This window comes from Lepeophtheirus salmonis, chromosome 13 (genome assembly GCF_016086655.4).
Source record: "Lepeophtheirus salmonis chromosome 13, UVic_Lsal_1.4, whole genome shotgun sequence".
Taxonomy (NCBI): domain Eukaryota; kingdom Metazoa; phylum Arthropoda; class Copepoda; order Siphonostomatoida; family Caligidae; genus Lepeophtheirus; species Lepeophtheirus salmonis.
In genome coordinates this window covers 6256106-6276247 of record NC_052143.2, presented here as the reverse complement: position 1 = coordinate 6276247, position 20142 = coordinate 6256106, and the positions used below count along the sequence as shown (strand labels likewise).

The window sequence follows — 20142 nt, the reverse complement described above, 5'->3', positions numbered from 1 at the left end:
ACCTGAAAGGGAAAAATGCGTAAAAAATGAATCCCAAAAATTTGCAATGTATTCGGCGCCGCCGTTGTTTTGCACAACAGTGGTTCGAGCGATTTTTTTCTCCCGCTCAATTCTGTCTTCTACTGTGAACAATTCGTTCGTTGGAACCTGGCGATTGAACAGAAGCGGTCTGCATTGGTAAATAAGAGACAACAAGACATCATAAAGACAACGCCAGGCTGCACACATCTTTGATGACGCGCCAAAAGCTCTGGGAGCTCGGATGGGAAGTTGTTATGTATCGAGCCTACAGTGGAGGGATGGCAGGAAGTGATTACCGTCTGTTCCTGTCTATGGTTAACGCACTTTACGGTACAAATTTTTCCTTAATAGAGGGCTGTGAAAATTGGTTTGTCCGAGTTTTTGTCAATAAGGGCTTCTACGAGAAGGGCATTATGAAGTTGGATTCTTGTTGACAACAAGTTATCAAAAACTATTTCAGTGAAAAGAGTCCACCAGAGTTGTTGATGTATTTAAAGCAGAAAAATCTAATCTCAATCACATTGATATTAATTCCATTTATTAGGTGGAGTTTGAATGTAGTAATTAGGTAACTATATCACCTGAACACTTATAGGAACGGCCGCAGGAGGAGGGGGGGGCTCTTTTTTGAAAAATTAACATTGTGAAAGAAAATTTTTTAATAAAATAACATTTCAAAAAACTCACAAAAACCGCCCCTTAAAAAAATATAAAAAAAAAGATTTATATAATACTGCAGACGCCCTTAACTTCAATCTCACTGATTATGTACATATCACTTGTGAGTGTCTTTTTTCATTTGAAAACAAGTGGAAGATGTTTCCAGACTCTTTCGATAAGTGCTTCACTTTTATTGATATTTTTGTCTGCAAGGTACACTATATTCTGCTGATTAGTATATATATTTATATGTGTATAAAAATGTCTCATTTAATTTTGTATATTATATATAATTTATATTTTGTCACTAATAATATTTTAACTCTATTTGTTTTATTTAGTATTAATAAGTTTATCATTTGTCATTTTAAATTTGTCAAATCTATTTGTTTTATTTAATATTAATAACTTTTATCATTTGTCATTTTTAATTTGTCTGATTTTCTGCATATAACTTCTATTTCTATTTTTAATAATAGTTTTGTTTGTGTGTGTGTATTTTTTTAAATTTACTCATACTTATAAAGTTTACGATCACAAATATGTATTATATAATATTTAAAATTATCAATTGACGAGTAATCTACTAGAGAGGGTAAAGCGATAATCATTATTTTTTAATTTATCATCGTATAACATATTTTCATTTTTGCGACTTTAATGCTAGAAATTGAAGAGATATTAATGCTAATTGATCTACAGGGTTGATTTTATCTAGTGTTACACATTTTCAATTTGAAATGCTATCAGTGCAAAATTACAGAGGACAACAACAAGACATCTTATCTCTGACAGAGCAAGCTGAGGCTGTTTGAAAGATAAAAGAAGATTATAAATTTTCTCTCAGCCAACAAAAATTCAGGCAAAGTTTTCTCTTTTCCGATGAAAAAATTTTCATCGTTGGTCTCACTTTGAATAAACGGAACAGCGGCTAACTCACAACCAAACATCCAGACAATATCTGAGCACCAGTGAGATATGTCTTCAGAAAAATACAGTGGCCAGCACAGGCAAATTCTGACTTCCACTTTTTGTGGCTCAATGCAGATGCTTAAATCGAAATTCTGAATAAGAAAGTGCTACCTTGGGCCACAGAAATGTTCTTGGGGAACTTTGTTTTCACTCAAGATGGATCTTCGTGTCATCGCGCCACTATGACCCAGGCCTTACTGAGTGACACATTTCTGGACTTTTGGGTCCTCTTTCTAGACGCAAACCTCATGAACTTATCTATCTAGGCGGATCTGTAGGAGAGGGTGTGTCCAGTCTCTAAAGGCTACCATCAAGAAGGAGTGACCCAAGCTCGAGTGTCTTGTGTCAAAAGTGATCTCTTAATGCTCACAAGGCTTTTTTCACCCATTTTTTATAGCTCACTCGACAGTCTGGTGTGAAACACCAATATATATTTCATGGACTTGAGAGGATTGGCCTGAGTTGTTTTCTTCTTCCTCTCCAACATTTTGGGCTTGTCAAGGGCGTAGATAGTTGTCCTGGATCGCTCAGCGTCAAGGAGTGCGAGAAATGGAAATTCGTCGATTACGTTCAAGTGTCATTTTCTCAACTTCTACTCAAGCCAGAGAGCTCAGGTTTGTTTTTGTCTTGTAACTAATTGTTTATGCTTTAATATATCGAAATATTAATTAATTTCAATCCCTATATGTTTGATTTGTATGAAAGTGTTTTTTTATTTAAAGGAACACAATTTGAAAAATCATTTTCAATGCTTGCATCCTAATTATGGTCACAATTGATCAAATTATGAAATGCAAAATAAAATAACGTAATTAATAGTCGTTCAAAAACACTCCTAGGGAAAAATATTATACAATAGTGTGTCATAAGCTGTTTAATTAGATCAGAAGTAAGTATCAAAATATGGACCTGTTCATATTTTAACTTTTTTTCAAACCTTTTTAATATTTGACTTTTCCCGTTCTACAAAGTCTATAGAAACTAAATACACGATTCATTTGGACTTTGGAACGCGGCTATGCCTGCTGCATGGGCCTTGAAAATTGATTGTCGGTGGCTCTGAAAAAGGGCAAAAAATGTGACCTTCTTGTCTTCTTTTTACTATAGCTTCGCAATGGCTTATATTAGAGCATTGATATGGGTATCAAATCAACGCCAATAAACTGTGCTTCAATTTGCATTAATATGTTATTCACTTTTTATTTGTGGGCATGAGTAAATTTTATCCCAGATATTAAAAAAATGCTTGTTTTTAAATTTGTTCCCCTGCCTTATCAGACGTTCTCCTAAGTTATTATTACAAAAATAGACTAAAATACAAATCAAAGCCAATAAACTGTGCTTCAATTTAGATAAATATATTATTAACCCTTTATTTGTGCCCATGAATAAATTGTTTGTAACATTCACATAAAAAATATCTTCAATGTACTTTTCTTTGTTTTATGATCTGCGTATTTATCTACATATTTACTAGATTTTGCTGTTATGTGAACTCGCAAAGACCTTCCTCTCTAACTCCCCCTAAAATAAGTAATCAATATAATTCACATCTGGGGAGTTAGAGGACAGGTCTCGGGGTCCCAAAATGGCGCCTTCTCTTCCTTCAACAAGTTTTGGGTCTTGCAGGCCTTGTGAGATGGGGCCGATTCTAGTAAACACTGAAACTCGACTCCATTGTCCTCAGCTTTTGTAACACTTGGTCAGACAGGAGTTCATAGTACCTATCTTTGACTCAAAGAAGATTGGGGGCATGACAATGCTGTTGCTAGCAATGACCCAAAAGTGATGATGGTGCCCACAAACTTGGTTTTAAAGACGTGCAAGACATTCGTTCTCTCTGTGTCCAACCATCTGTCATTTTGGATGTTGTAGGATCTGTCGACAGTTCATTGTTTCTCATCCAAATAAAATATGATTCGGGTACCATAGGGCTTCAAATCGTTAAGCAATTTTATTCCGTGGGCAGCCCGAGTAGCCTTCATTTTGTCTCTAAGGATATGCCTTAATAATTTCATCCTCAGGTCAGTGTGTATGCCCCTTGAGACTATTACACAGCTTACTTGTTTACTTTTTGACAAGAAAGTTAATTGAAGTTGCAGGAGATGCTATCATGGACCATTTCAGGCCTACATGGAATCTGGGAGTGCATTTTTAATCTGTTCGGGACTTGCGGACTTTGCACTTATATGCCCCCTCCTCCTTCCAGCGGTTTGTAGACCTGATAGACTGTACTCTTTGGATACCCGAGCATCTTCTTGATCTATGATGGGATGTGTCCCGCACAAGCCAATTCGTTGATGGCGTTCCTCCGGTTCTCCTATATCGTAAATACTTGTTCTGAATTAAAATTTGAGCAACTAAGTAAAAGCTAACACTCAACGCCTCACTTTAAAATTGAAATATCAGTGTTAAATATATTTCTTACTGTTCAAGATGGTCCAGATTGAAGGACTCTAAGCAAAGAGTGGAAACTCAAGGCAAAGGAGGTAGGATTTGATAGTTGTCAATTCTGATTGGCTTAAAATTAGAAACTGTTACATGTTCCTCGAGGCATGTAGCCAGTGTAGAAGTTTGAACAGGGTGGCTCCCTCCTAGTGAAAAGAGAAGAATAAGGGCGACTATGCTAGGAACATAGTCTTCATTGTTTTTAGATTCAATTCTTTATTTTTCCCTTGACTGTTCTTACCCAAGAGTCCTTTAATTCAGATTTACCCCCAACGACTCTGTAAACAGGGATATTTAATACTATTAATTACGCACTTTGCAAAACAAAACAAAAGTTGTGTTTGTATAATTTTTTTTTAAATAAAATATTTATTCATATCAAAACACATTCATAAATACAGATCCCCCCTCCAATGCATTAAGTAGTAACGTTTTTAATAGGTCATGAATATGTATACAATATATATATATACGTATTAATAAAACTGTTAATGTCTCAAGTTACAGCAGATGTATTGACATGGATATTATATTTATGCTTAAAAATTGAGATTGATTTTTCAAGGCATATTCATAACTCAATAGTATTTAAAAAGATCAAAAATAAGTAAAAAATAACCCTCCAAGGAAATAATTGGGAGAATTACTCCCTTGTGGCATACTGCATCGCATTCAATGCATCAAAGACAGGAAATTTGATAGTTTTTCATTTGCGTTTGAAATTGTTGTCATTCCTTTGAAAGTTCTGAAAACTTTATTAATTATTTACTTTACCTATATCATCCTTATTTTTATGGAATGATTTGACATAAGTCCTTCATATCTGAGAATTTTAGAGCCATTACATATTATATGAAAACTGTCATTTCATATATTTAATTAGTTGGGTGTTATTTAAAATTGCCACTGTTTTTACAATTTGGAGAGATAATAAAGAAAAATCAAAGAATTGAGACATTGAGCAAGGATTGTTTAGACAATTTTTGAATTTGAGAGAGTCGTTTTTTTCGTAGGTTTCAAAAACAGTAGTCAATCAAAACTCATAATTTTGTCACATTAAAAAAATGTTTGTACAAGATTCCACCCATTTGTTCGGAAAGAGCTAATAAAACCTCGTACATAGTCAATGGAGTCTAAAAATTGAATGCCAAAATAATAGAATTCATTCAAATTACAATATCATACAAACGATGTTCTAAATCTCTTCAAGAGGCTATCGAATTAGCTGAGTCAAATGGAACAGCATTTCCAATTAATTTCTCCTTGACGTGCACAATGACTTTTGAAGCCTCCTTGTGCAATCTGTTCTTATGACCTTGATCTTCACTGTGAGGAGTTTCCTTGCTCTGCAGGCATATGATTTCATTTTGAGGTCTTTTGTGACTGCCCTGGAGATCATGGAGAAATACATATTCCTGTTTGTGTTAAGAGTCGTCATCTGCAGTACAAGATTGGCCTTGATTGACTTCCTCAACCCTGCCAGGAACCGAGAATTCCGTTTGCAATCCCTTCTGGGTAACATTTCTTCCTTTAGGGGTTGCCCTTTCTCACAGAAGGCCATTGCAACCCAATAGACCGTCAACTTGGGGAGATTGGTGGCCTCAATGATCTTCTTTTCAGTCCTTACAGCACGAACTAGATCAACTATTACTGACTTGTTTCCTTCCTCCATTTTTATTTACGAACGGAAGACTACAAAAAAGTCTCATATCAAAGAGAAAAGTCAATCAGTCACAGTTAAGTAATTTTTTTGTGCAAAATTCAGAAATAAAATCCTAAATACCTTGCAAGGTACTGAATATGCAGTGAACAAGTTGCAATGTTAGTTGAAGTTGCAACTTGTAGTATCAAAAACCACTGCCGCCTCTTCACAAAGCATTTAGACCCTTATTGAATACTTCAAAATGAACACTGAGTCCATGGGTTCAAAAATTCAAAAGTAGATTAACTACGGAGCTAACAATGAAAAACAATTATTTATGTGGTATTGTATTTTTAAATAGGACAGTCAGAGTTAAACCAGTATGTCTGATCTAACCTACTATCAACCTGAAGGCGGCCTACATACTAAGTGAAGTATTAAGGTGGTTTTTTACCTGCTTGATGTTCCTGCCATTGCATAAAACAAGTTTTGTGTCGAGGTAATATGATTTTGTTAGTAAATTAAGGGAAATTTTCCAGAAGAGATATTTTTGTCCTGGGCAATTTTCTGTGCACAGAGCAAATGTATTTTCGGTTCACTTATAGGCTTGGAGATGAACGAGAATATTTTATTTTCATTTCGGGGAGTTCAAATTGAAGTATGTCTCAAATTGTTTCATGAAAAGAATGAGCTGAACCGTATTAAAATTGTTTTTTTATTCGAAATATACTTATTAGACTTATTAAACAAATCGTTACTAGAATGGACACTCAGTAGAGCGCAAAAAATCATTTTAAAATCAAATTTATTTGTCCATCTAAATTTGTTCTAAAGTTATGGTGGATTAAACATTTTTTACGTTTTGTGCTACGTTGATGTCACATAAATTAATGCCCTCCTTCTGTGACCATATATAACCTTTGTACTAAGTTTAATCAAAATCGATTAGTAACTTTTACCACAATCCTGGTAACTAACAAGGATAAAAAAAACAGAAAAAAACCTAACCAGCATTCTACTTCGCTTCCGGAGGTATCAAGAATCCTAATTCAGTAATACCCTTAGTCTTGCTCTATTGCGGGGAACACTCTTACAAAAATAACATCCCAGTATATACATACTCATCCACAGACATACTCTGATAGATATTTACTGTAGTGATGTGTCGTTCGCGAACGTAACGGCTCTATAAGCCGGTTTCTTGAAGTGAACGTCAGCCAGCTCTCAATGAAGAGCTAGATTCTTGAAGTTATTTTGGAAAAATCAATAACTTTTCACAGATAATTGAATTTTTTGGAACTTTATTTAGAAGAATTAATTTTTTTGGAATTTTTTTTAGAAGAACTTAATTTTTAGGTAATTTGGATATGGGGGAAGGGGGGGAGGCTACAGCTCCTTTGGTCCACCCCCTGCAAACGCTTCTGTGAGCCGAGCCGAAAGAGCTGGAATTCTCATCACTAATTTACTGTACGTGTAACATCATATATTTTGTTAGTTTTGGTTGATTTGATAGGAATATTTTGTGATATTAATTACATATTTGTTTTTGTTTAAAAACAAATCACAGAGTAAGCGAAAATAAATGAATCATTATCCCATAATCTCTCAACTTTTATTCCTCCAAGAGAAACACAACTTAGAAAAATTATGTTCTCTTCAACTTTAATCTGATGGAGAGTTTAATGTTTAACACAATAAATAGAATAATTTTCTACATCCTTTACGTTTATACTCTCAATTCTTATTCCAGCAGAAGATATAGGAATCCCAACATTGTATATCTCTTTGATTTGTTCACAGATGATATTTGCACAATGCCAATGAGATTTAATCGACACAAAATGTATTTACTTTATCTTGGCTCAGATATTTCGGGGCCCTTAACACCATTCTCTCACAGTAGTCAATTCAAAAACAGGTAAATGTAAAGGATATTCAAACACAACGGGTTCTATTCTATTAACTGTTGAAGACGGTCTGACTTTTTTAACTATAAATACTATCTGTATCCATTATAGAAACTTATAAATAATATTACCCATATTCTACTTTACATCAAATATTTGAATGTATCTATATATTTTTTTATAAAGTCTTTTTATATTACGCATAATGTACATACAGAATTCAAAGAATATAAAATGTTAGGAAGAATTGTGTTACTAAAAATACAGCATTATAGCTTAAAATTAGACGACCTAACAACAATACAAGTATTGACTAACTAATATATAAATAAAAAAGATAAAGCAATGTAAAAATGGTTAATAATTCCTCTATTTTAAATGTTCATAGCGTCGGACGATCCTTTTCAACGTCGAGCAGTCTCAGAGGGAATCAGAAATACGATACCAAATCACCTCAAGACCCACGTAGACCCAGGAGCTATCATCTAAGTTTGGGATTTTGAGATAAAATGCAGAATATCTCGCGGAGGCAGATATAATTATTAAGCTTAAAGCTTGCCTTTAAATATTTTCACACTTAGCTAGCTTTGATGCAGGATCTGAGTTGATTTAATTTCAACTCTTATCCATAATGTACTCTAGATAAAAAAAACACAACTAAATACTCACAGATTGGTTCAGATTGATTTTATATGTTTACATTTTGAATCTGAAATTTTAATAAGTTTAATTGCGTAAACTAGGGTAGCTATATTGCCTAAACTTTGTACAGATGTTGGCACATGTGCTACCATTTCTAATCTAGCCTCCATCAACAATGCCTTGATGCACTGCTGGATGCATTGACAGGTGGTAATAATGTAATTAGGTCTCATGAAGTTCCAATGCTAATCTATGGAAGCCTTGAGAGCTTCGATATTCGGTGTCCTTATTTGACATTTCATGGCCCCAACATTTGGCAAGAAGGCCAAATAGATGGGTTTGGTATTTGGTAAGTATGTTGGCCACTTTTTTTAATGCCAGAATGGAATGTTGGTCTCCAAAAGGACTATGTAAACATTAATGTGTGTGCTTCGCGGTACAATATTGTTGAAGCTCTCTCAATACCAAAGATAAAGGCCTTCTTGACGTTGTAAATACTCTACCTAGTAGCCTAAGTCAAGTTTTGAATCTCTGTTGCTTTGTGTTCCGAACGAAGCAAAGGAGCGATCTCCATTCTTTAGTCTCTTTGTGAGACTATTTTTGAATTGATAGTGACAATTTTTTGGAGGAGGTGTCAAAACAGACAGTTTGTTGGCTGATGGGAAGAATGATCAATTCCTCCCATGAGTTTTTCTTATTCCCCTTTTATATAAATGTTCATATTTCAACTACGCACCTGGTATATAATTTAAAACAAATTACGCAGTGCCTTATCATTAATCTAATTGCTTTAAATTTGGCAAAAGAACTACATTAAATAAAGAAAAATAGATAGAAATTTGTTGTTAAAGACTAGATTATATTCTGTTTACCTAGAGCTGGATATAAAAACTACATACGGATGAGTATAAAATAATACTAAAAATAACAGCCACCATTTTGCATAAGTTTTAAATCATTATTCATTAGTCACAAATGACATAGTAATTACTCATTATTGTGAAAATAAAATAGTGCAAGGAAAAGGGGGGAGCACGACTTATAGCATTGCTAAATTCAGACCCATGTTTGTTAATATCTGCTGCATCTAATATGATTTTAGGAGTAAAAAATAAATGAATTACTAATATATTTTGGGGAACCTTCAACATTTAAAATAGCATTAGAGCAGAGGCTATATTGCTATTATGTTTGAATTTATATATATTTATTTTATTATGCATTTTTAATAACAATTACATCAAAAAAAAAAAAAAAAAAAAAAGCGAGAATGCTTACTTCAGAGGAATAAGTTAACATCACGACAACTTATTAAATAATGAACAAACGACTGTTTTTACTTTTTTAATCCCTAAACTTAGTTTTAAAAAAAAACCAAATTCATAACACAATATTCTTTAGTCATAAGCTACTGCTTTGTGTAAAAATAAAGAAATAAAGAAACGCCATTATTATGTAAATTTGTATTTATAACATCATTTTGCTTTCTTTTTTTTGTTTTACATACGGACACTGCATGTTTTTTACTATTCAGAAGCAAAACAGGGAGTACTTTGAAGTAGTTATGTGTCGTTTGCAAACGTAACGGCTTTATGAACCGTCTTTTTAAAGTGAACATCAGAAGCTAGCTCCCCACCCATCTGGAGCCGGCTCAGAGGGTCCGCAGGAAGGACGGGGGGCTTGGTTTTTGGAATTTAAAAAAAAAATCCAAAAAATTTCTAAAATAATTCAAAATTTATAGTTGTTTACAGAAAACTAAATTTTTGAATAAAATTTTCAAAAGTGACATTGCAAATATTAGATTTTTTTGCAAAAAAAAATAAAAATCAACAATTATAAACATAAAATTTAATTTTTTGTAAAAAATTTCGAATATTCACAGCTGACCACAAAAAAATTTCAAATATTATAAGTTTTTGGAAAAAAAAAAAATCAAAAATCCATAGCTATTAAAAAAAAAATCAATTTTGGAATATTTTTTGAAGAATGAATTTTTTGAAAGTTTGGATATTTGAGAGGGGCCTACAACTCCTCCAGCTCCCCCCTTTGGACCCCTCTGTAATTTTGAATATCTATTAAAGCAACAAAAAAAAAACCTGACGAACTGTTTGGGAGCTGAAAGTGCCGCCGATTCTTTAAAAAGACCCGGAATTCCCATCACTACCTACTCTTTCTATAAAGATATTTGTATAAAATATTACCTGGAATTGAATTACAAGTTTTTCCATACAATAAAAGAAAGGTGCGGCGATGGAGAAGAGTATAAACAAAGGATTTGTGACGTCAGCGACGAGGGAACTCTGAGAGAACGCCTCCCATAATTCGATTTCGACTTGATGTAGACAAATATATACAATTACAGAAGGATCTCTCTATACCATCACGTAGTTTTATCAAATAAGAAAAAGTAACTTTAGTTTTTACATAATATTCTAGTTTTAGAACGATACTCACCCGTTTAAAACCTAATAATTAATAGTGTTTCGATTTTTATTTTTATATTATTATTAAGATATATCGTGATTGCTTATGTTTAGCTTCTTAACATGTTAGACTAAAATGTAGATGATATTTCTATTTATCGATAGTATTTACATGCAAAGTCGGAACTTTCAAAGAAAAAGATATGGGCCTCATATTGTTCTTTCTTTTTGTTACGTTGTAATAGTGAATATTTATTTGATGAAAAAAAACCTAGAACTAAACTATACATGTAGATTCAATTTAATGTTGATATGACCAAAAAAAAAGGGTGTTTCAAAAAACAAGAGGTTCTTTTGTATGATTAGTTACAAAGGATCCAATAAATGTGGATTTTACATTAAAAAGTTTGTTTTTTTTTCTAAAAAGAGAAGAAAATTTAAAAAAAAAAACAAAACAGTTTTTAAAATTGTGCTAAAAAAAAGTTGTCTATAAGATAATATATCGTTATGCAATGTTTTGTTTCATTTTTTTGTATACATATAATGCGACTCACAAATCTTGACATAATCGTTTTGAATATTACAGGAACGTCTGCAGGATTTTTGTTCTGGGTGGGGGCTAGACAATAAAGTTGTTTTTTTTAAGAGGAAATTTCCTTGGCTCTTTTTTTAAAATATATAAATAACAATTTTGTTTGGGTCGGTAGTGCAGAATGGGCGTTACAACGTAGAAGTGTATAAAGTTAAAAGATTAAGTTCTTGATAGCTCAATTTTGTATGACGTAAAACAGCTGATAATGATTCCAATATTCATTTAGTATAGTACCGTTTTAAGTTATTCAGTAACCCAGTCTCCGGCGCTTAAATGGATTTGCAAGTGAGTATGTAGCAGGTGTAGACAAAGTATGAGACCTTCTAAAAATACAGTTTTCAATAGGTGTTGTTCATTAAACCTTGCAGTTTCTATTATTTTGAATAGCTTAGATTCTAAGCCTTTGATTGATGTAAATATTGTAAACATAAATTATGTATATGTCGCGATGGAGGCCAGAAGAGCCATCATAGGCAAATTAATCCACGCCGGGAGGACCACCATCATGAAGGCCTTATAGGTCAGCTAGGCCACATTCTGTTGGGTCAGAAATCGTTGGGCTGACGGGGATAACCTTAAGGGCATACCCAAGAATGGAATCCCCACCAAAATGATGCCTACAGAGATCAAAGTGGCCTTTAAAGTCAACCAAACGATGAAGATGTCAGAGTACGACAATAAGAAGAAGGTGCATTGGTATACTGTGGGCAAGGCCATCCGTAAGGCTGGAGAAAGGCCACTTTGAAGAATTGAGAGACCACTCCTGTCCCACGTCAAAAAGGACTCCGTCTTCAGCGATGTCAACATTTCTTGAATGATCTGAAGCACAACAGCAACCTGGTAATTTTTTTCTCTGATGAAAATACCTTTACCATTGACGTCGTCTCCAACAAGCAAAATGATTGGGTGCTATGCTTTGGCAAGGCTGACAACAGCATCAGGAAGTCACCTAGACCAAACATCCGCCATCTGTGATGATGTTGGAGGTTCTGGTATCAGCCCAATGCCTCCATTTGGTTTCCTTGATGGAGGTTGAAGGAAAATATGATCCCATAGATCACCAAGACCATGAAGAAGTCTAACAAGGCCACGTACGTATTTCAGCCGGACAGGGCTCTGGTCCATACTGCTAATATTGTACAAGAGTGGATGGGTAGCAACATGAGCTTATATTTCAAGAAGTTTGCCCCCTCAGAGCCCTGATCTAAATCCACTGGACTACTCCATTTGGTGGCAAATTGAAAAGAAGGCTTGCAACTACCACTCGAATATAGATGCCCTGAAGACCACTATTAACCAGCGGTGGATGATCATGAAAAAGGACCACGCTGCTAATGTATGGAAGTGGTTCCAGAGGGGGTTGGAAGCTGTCTTTGAGGCTGATGGTGGTCAAATTCATAATTATTTTTTATTTTTATAGTAAATACATTATAAAATAAAATTTTTTGTATACATCATCATTCTGATCAATTATGAGTATTTTAATGGCTACTTAGAAGCAGGTCTCAGTACTCTTTATACACACGGTATATTTCCTCTATAACAACAAAATCTTAATAAAAATATAAATATAATTTAATATTCAATCATGTAATAAAATGATTTTTGTCGAAATCCTTCAAAAAAAAAAATTATGGCTGTTTGATGTCTATATTAATTGATTTTGAGATTAAAAAAAAAATATATATATATATTTGGCCGTTTGTAAGAAAATAGATATTTTGTATCGAATTAATATATTTTTTTATCGACTCAAGAAAAAAAAGTTTGACCTACTATAATATAATTTAAAGAACATTTTTCAACAGAACTGTGGAAAATAAGAAATATGAAATTGATTTGTCAATTTGCAAGAATCAAGAGATAAAGTAAAAACATGCTTAAAAAAGGAATGAATATGAGATTAAAAATATTGAGTTAACTTTTATTTTAGAGCAATAACTTTTTTTATATTTTTCACTCATTCGAAAATTATGCTTTTTTAATGGAAAGGAACCATTTTTGAGAGATAAAATACAACATGCTAAGCACAAATTATTCTATAAAGTCATTCCACCTCGATCTACTATTTTACAAAAAATTACTTTTTAACAAAAATAACTCATTTCACAAAGAAAATACATCAAATATCTTAATCACATTTACATTTATAGGTTATTTTGTATGGAAGTTCGGTCCAGTCAAGTCCCATTTGTCGGTCCTTAAAGAAGGTAAAACCAATCCCTCATTATGTCAATGAGTGTGTTTTTCCTTTTTTTAATTATTCCGTTAAATAATATAATACATTATATAGGTAACTAATTAGCAATACAATATTTTCGTAGTATATTGAATTATAATGATTTTTTTTCTTGGCAAGATACGTGCAAAATAATCCTAATATATATATTTCATATATCTTATTTGTCTTAATATATCATCAATATTTTAATGAAAAATTCCTTCGACCGACAGTCGGTAGTCTTAAGGACTGATAGGAACGGTCCTAAGACTGGACTCGACCAAATAAATAAGGACCGGTCCAGTACACTACTGATTGTAACTCAAATTTCTTTTTCTTGAGCCAATAAAAAAAGACAAATTCGAAATAAAATATTGACTTTCTCAAAAACGGGCAGATAATTTTTTAAACTGTTAAAATCGATAAATATCGACATCAAGGAATATTAAACAAGATTTAACAGTTTTGTGAGCGATTTTGACAAAAAAAAAAAAATAATTTACTCACTATCAACATTTCTACAAATTAATGTTCTGTAATTCTATGAAAAAGTTATCAAAATTGCTTACTTAGTATAAAAGTTAGCACGTTTCCATTTATGACATTGAAACATTAATTATAATTTTTTTTAGATTAAAGATTTAGGAAGATGTCATGATTTTTTTCTATTTATTCCTTAGACCCAGGAACAAGATAACGCACAATTGATTGTTTTTCTTTCCTCAGAAGCCCAGATGAAAGGTGTCCGGCATGACTAATAGATGGTGATAGTTGTTTATAAAAAAGTGACTGTATTAGAAATTAAACAATCAATAAAGCAAGATTAACCCACAAAGCGATACTGGTGGATCTTCGACTGAAAGTGTGCGAGATGGCAAACATTGTAGGCATTTCAAAAAGTGTGGCACATTGTATATTATCGGAAAATTTGGATATGAGAAAGCGGGGTGGAACATGGGTGCCGCGTTGTTCGCATTTTAGAAAAAACTGTGTAATAGAGAATGTTTCATTTGAGTGTTGAGGGAAGTTTCAGAGCAGCAAAACAGATTTTTAAAAATTTTTAAACTTATGAAAAAAAAAAAAAAAAAAAAAATTCCAAGTTGTTTTTTTTCCTTTGGATTTTTCTTAAGTGTTCCTATATAGCGGAAAGAAGATTATGAATAAAAATAAATTTTGTTTCCTCAAATTGTTGTGTTTTTTCTGTGTTAGCTCCGGTACTTTTTCGGATCGCCCATTTATTTCTACGATTTATTTATAACTTTTAAATGGCCTTATTGTTACTTTGCAAATTTTTTAAATTTGTTACTATTCATACATATAAATATTTGTAAACATTTGAAGAATGCTTTTAAGATCTTAATGTACATATTATGTAACTAGATCGTATATGATTTCAGGTAGACAGGGATAACCTTTACGGAACAATTATATCAGACATTTCTACAAAAAAAAAATATATATTTATATATAAAACAGTAAGTTAAAAAATTAGACTTAGGCACAGGATGAATCATCATCAGTTAAATATAACAGTTTTCATTTGCTTATCGTCAGAAGGTGGTTTCCTTTATTCGTTGACCAATTTTTAAAATTTAAGTCTAACAATTTAAAACCCACTGTACACCCTTAATTTAGTTTTTTTTTCCAATAACAATTATTTAGTACAAGTTAAATCTTTTTCCTGATTTTAAATTTCAATAAGGCTTAAACAAATACAAAACAGAAAATATTAAAAAATTCGCATTTTGCTTAAAAATGGGCTATTTTCATTCCACTCTCTTTTTCGATGCTCTCTGGACAGACTGGTGGGAAACCCCGAGATCTCCATGTGCTTGAGGGATTGCCTTGGGCTGCTTTCTTTAACTCCCACAGGTCGTATTTGCCCTTTTTGAAAGATACCTTCTTCTTCAACCTTTTGGACTTACTGACGTCGTGGGCCATGGTCCTGGAGACATCCTACTGCTTGGAGTGCATGAATGAAAATTCGTCGATCACATTCAAGTTTCATTTTTTCGTCAATTACGTAAGCTAAAAAGCTCAGATTTGCGTCGTTTTGTAACTAATTGTTTAGCCTTTAGTATATATAAATATGAATTAATTTCAATGTCTCAACTTTCATTAATCTGTTGAAATGACTTAGGGTATTCACTAATACTATGTTTTTGAAAAAAGGAAGTTATCAATTAATTATATTATTGGCTTATATATATATATATTCATTAGAAAGCTAAGTAAATGGAGATAAGTGAGGATATTATTATACTTAGAGGAGTCTTGCCAAGAAAAAATATGCATGAACAACTTTTACTCTGGAAGTAATATTATTTTAAAATTTATTTTTTGACATAATTGATAACCAGTCATATTAATGTACAATTTTGTATATTACTTATTCAAATGAACACTAGATTGTAGTGATGATGGAGCCATGTTTCTTTCATAGTCACATATCTTTTGAAAGGTTGTATTCATTACCTTTAAATTTCGCTAAAAATTGCTCCGAATCATGAACACATTCATGCTTTTGATCGATTGTGAGCTCATGTTCATTTCTATACAGTTTTTGTATGTCCAAATATTCATGCACGATATATCCAACACGTTCTTTTGATATATGTAGAGTCCCTGCGATGTTAATGAATTTCACTTACAATAATTTAAAACTATTTTTGGCCTTTTTAATGTTTTCTTCGGTAACTGACTATATCAATGCTACATGCAATGCGTTCATATAAATGAAATCCTGTAGACATTTTACATGGCGCTAGGTAATTTAGCAATAAACTATTTTACATTAAGGAAATTTTACTTTAATATAAAATAAATTAGGTTTATACGTCCTGATTGCATATTTTTGTCTGAAAATGCCACAAATACCTTAAAAATACAAAAATTGAATTGTCTAAATCAAAATATGTAATATTTATAACTATCAAAGGTCTTCTTTTTTTTTATAAATAATATGGAATTATATTCTTGCCTCATATTATCTTTGTTCGTCAATCCATGAGTTTTTTTTAGTATGAAGAGGTCATCAGATCTAATAATAATTTCTAACAGAGAAGTGATTAACAATTCTTTCATTCAAATAATTGCCCTGTTTATTTATTTTTGTGTTTCTTATTATACTAATTTTATTACCTATTTTGTCTCTGGTTTGAACTCATTACATAGTAGGATTTTGTTGGTGTATATATTTAAACTTTTGGGTACGAAAACAACCATTTAATGCGTTTTATAGCAATACAAACTACATATTTTGATTAAACAACTCCAAAAAATAATCAATAACGACGTAAACCCCATATATTTATATATTAATGCGAAAATATCCTTGAAGAAAAATGACTTTAATGCAAAATATCCTTAGGCTTAATGGTTTAACCCAAAAATACCTTGCCCCATGCAAAATGGCCGCTACATTTCATAATTATAACCTTATTGTTCTTTATTAGATCAAAAATATGTAAGTGAATATAATTTACAACCCTACATCAGAGAGAACTATATACAGTGCACCCTATAAACACGCTCGATGCTTCATGCAAAAAGCCTGCATTTTTTTATAAATATGACTACATTGTTATTTCTCAAATAAAAACTTACTGTTTTTCATTCAAACATGAATTAATTCAGACAAAATTTTCAAAATGTACTAATATAGAATAACATAGAGATCTCTTCAATTTCTTCCATTAAAGAAGTAAATATGAAATAATATACGATGATAAATCAAAAACTAATGATGATCCCTTTACTTGTGGGCAGTAAATTACTAGAAAAATGATAAATTCAAGTATTATAAAGTATATTTGTGATTGTTAGTGAAATAATAGTGGGTAAATTAAAAAACACAACTAAAAAAAGATTGCTATGTAAAATATTCCTTCGAAATTTTAATAGAAGTTGTATGTATAAAGTTAAACAAATGCAGTATGTAAATTATACTTATACTAAATTAAATGAGACATTTTTATACAGAAATAAATATACTAATCAGCAGAATAGAATGCCTTGCAGACAAAAATACCCATAAAAGAAAAATACATTATTTTCAAGAGTCGATAATAACTTTCCACTTGTTTTACAATGGCAATTGGGACTCACAAATAATAAGGAAATAATAAGCTGCGGGATTGAAGTGTCCAGATTATATAATAATTATCCACATAGACTGTGCATCACAAACTGGAATTGATATCAATGTGAGATTGAGATAAGTGATTTCTGCGCTATATACATCAATGATAGTGAAGCACTATTATCATTGAAATAGTATTCTTAGAGTAGGAGACGAAGTACAGTTAACTTAAAGAGGAATTGACTGAACAATTTCAATGAATGAGCTGTGGATGTAGGATGAGAAATTTATCTATTCCTCACTGGTTCATACAGTCGATTATTTTGTCTTTTTATGGAAGTTCTTATAGAAGTATACAATGATTCCGTAGAAAATATGGAGGAATGATATATTTTTGAGCATAGAGGCAATATTCAATATTCCAGAAGTCCCTATCATATAGCTTGATGTGAAGGGACATCCACCGAGTGAGGCGCATTGAGGTGTGATCTCTTGAACCTAATATGAAATAAGAAGTTAAAGAGAGGAACAGAAGGGATGTGGGAAAATATAAAGCCATAGCAATTAAGGTCTCTATTAGAGACAGACGTTATCACTACAATGATTTGGCAAATAATGATAAAAGAAAAAAAGAGTGTATGCAACAACCTTTTTTCCTCAAAATAGTTATTCATCCATACTTTTTGCCCAGGTTTACATATACTATGGTATCGTACTCGTCATGTCACAACAAACTTATAACCAGTGATGAAAATCTGCTGTAGAATGGACATGTTAATAAAAAATAACCCGGTAATCCACATCGTAACCCTGACAATTTGAGGAATTTTTTAGAGGAGATCAGCTGTGATTTATATATATCATGAATTGATTTAGCGATTTTATTTTATACAAACGTTTTGTATTAACAGAAATTCAAGCACTAAATGTTGGAAACGTCTAGCGGGACTGTGGTCATAGTCCCACAATACTTTATAATATTTTGATTGAGTTTTAAAACGTTTTATAGCATACACATTTGAAAAGAGATTTCATACGTGTATGTAAAATGCAAGGACACGACTGTATCCACTATATACGCTTAAATCAAATAACTAAATGCAATATGGTTTGGAATAAAATAATTGTTTTTTTGCTTAGTACATACGAAACCCCAAGATTCAATACATTTTCTTTACTAAAACTCAAGAGGATACTATAAACCCCAATACTGGTAACATTGATCCTGACATCTCTCTGAATATGAGATACATATGTATGCATTTAAGTCTTGGGATGCTTCTCTTTGATTTCCTATGTTGAAATAATATGTTCAATCATTTAAATGATCCTTATATTTGTTAAATCTATCCACTCCCCTTGTGTCTGTAGTAGAAAAGGCAGATAACATTGTAAATGCATTTATAGAACTCATGGTTTGAAGGGGTCATACACAGATATTCAAATAATATGAAACACTTGTAATAAAAAAAATGGAAAATGAACGTGGTCACCTCGACAATTTGAAGAATGATTGGGGGGGAGCAGCCGAATTTATTATTGTTTTTTTTAATGTTCATGTAATTGCATGTCCAACTAGGCTTGGTTAAGAGTAAACACCCTTCGTTAATTCATGTATTACAATCAGGGTCGCCATCCATGTTTTTATAGTCGCGTTTGCACGCAAGACAACCTGTGGGCTGGGATATCAATCGGTGTTTCAGCTGATGGCGTTCCTGATGATATTATATGAGTTGGCAGTGGGTTCCAACACGTTTGTTAGTCGCGTTAGCACGTAAAAACAAAACAAAACATGGACTGGGATATCAATCGGGGTTAGAGTGGATGGCATCCCTGATTGTAATACATGAATTGACGAAGGGTAATTACTCTTAATCAAGCCTTGTTGGACATGCTACATATTCCATGTGCCGAGCATAAAACTATTGTCTCTGGAAGGGGTCTCGAAAGCTAATGTGAAATTTATGATTTCAATGATTTTGCACATCAACTATCTTTTTCAGTCATTAGTCACATTAACGTTCTTGTTCAGTTATTATGCAGATTAACTAGTTATTTTGAATATTAACAGATTTCTTACTTGAACTGTAACACTTATACATAATGTATATTTCCTTCTAAAGGAACGAGCGGAGCGCAAACTTAGGTGCATTGAGTTCAAGAAAATAATTTCTCCAGAACGCGTTGTCCATTGAGCTACATCTTTCCATTATTCATATTATATCGCATTATAATAAAAACATAAATATTTTTTGCAAGATATGTGCAATTCTCTTAATACATATCTCATATATTTTATTTAGCTTGATAAACTATCGCTATTTTATTAAAAATTCCAAGGACTGAAAATTCAAAGACTAGACTGGAGATAAGAAATAAGTACGGACATAACATATTGTTGAAGGAACTGGTAGAATGACGGCACTGGAAGAGAGAGGGGGAGAGGTATATGGTGTCAAATGAACATGAAGTTTTTTGATTACTTTTGAAATTTCAAAAGTATGTACAAATAAAAACCTATATGACCCCCAAA

The 20142-nt window shown here is 32.4% G+C and overlaps 2 long non-coding RNA genes across 2 annotated transcripts; both read left to right on the top strand.

Annotated features, from left to right (window-relative positions):
• The first annotated feature begins 1347 nt into the window (after window positions 1-1347).
• On the top strand, window positions 1348-4375 carry LOC139906962 (uncharacterized). Its single transcript, XR_011783240.1, has 4 exons — window positions 1348-1937; window positions 2051-2267; window positions 2376-2542; window positions 2625-4375. It is a non-coding gene; the product is annotated as an uncharacterized lncRNA (long non-coding RNA).
• Window positions 4376-11262: 6887 nt separating this feature from the next.
• Window positions 11263-15626, top strand: LOC121128152 (uncharacterized). The gene is made up of 3 exons (XR_005868061.2): window positions 11263-11592; window positions 13461-13517; window positions 14209-15626. It is a non-coding gene; the product is annotated as an uncharacterized lncRNA (long non-coding RNA).
• The last annotated feature ends 4516 nt before the right edge of the window (window positions 15627-20142 follow it).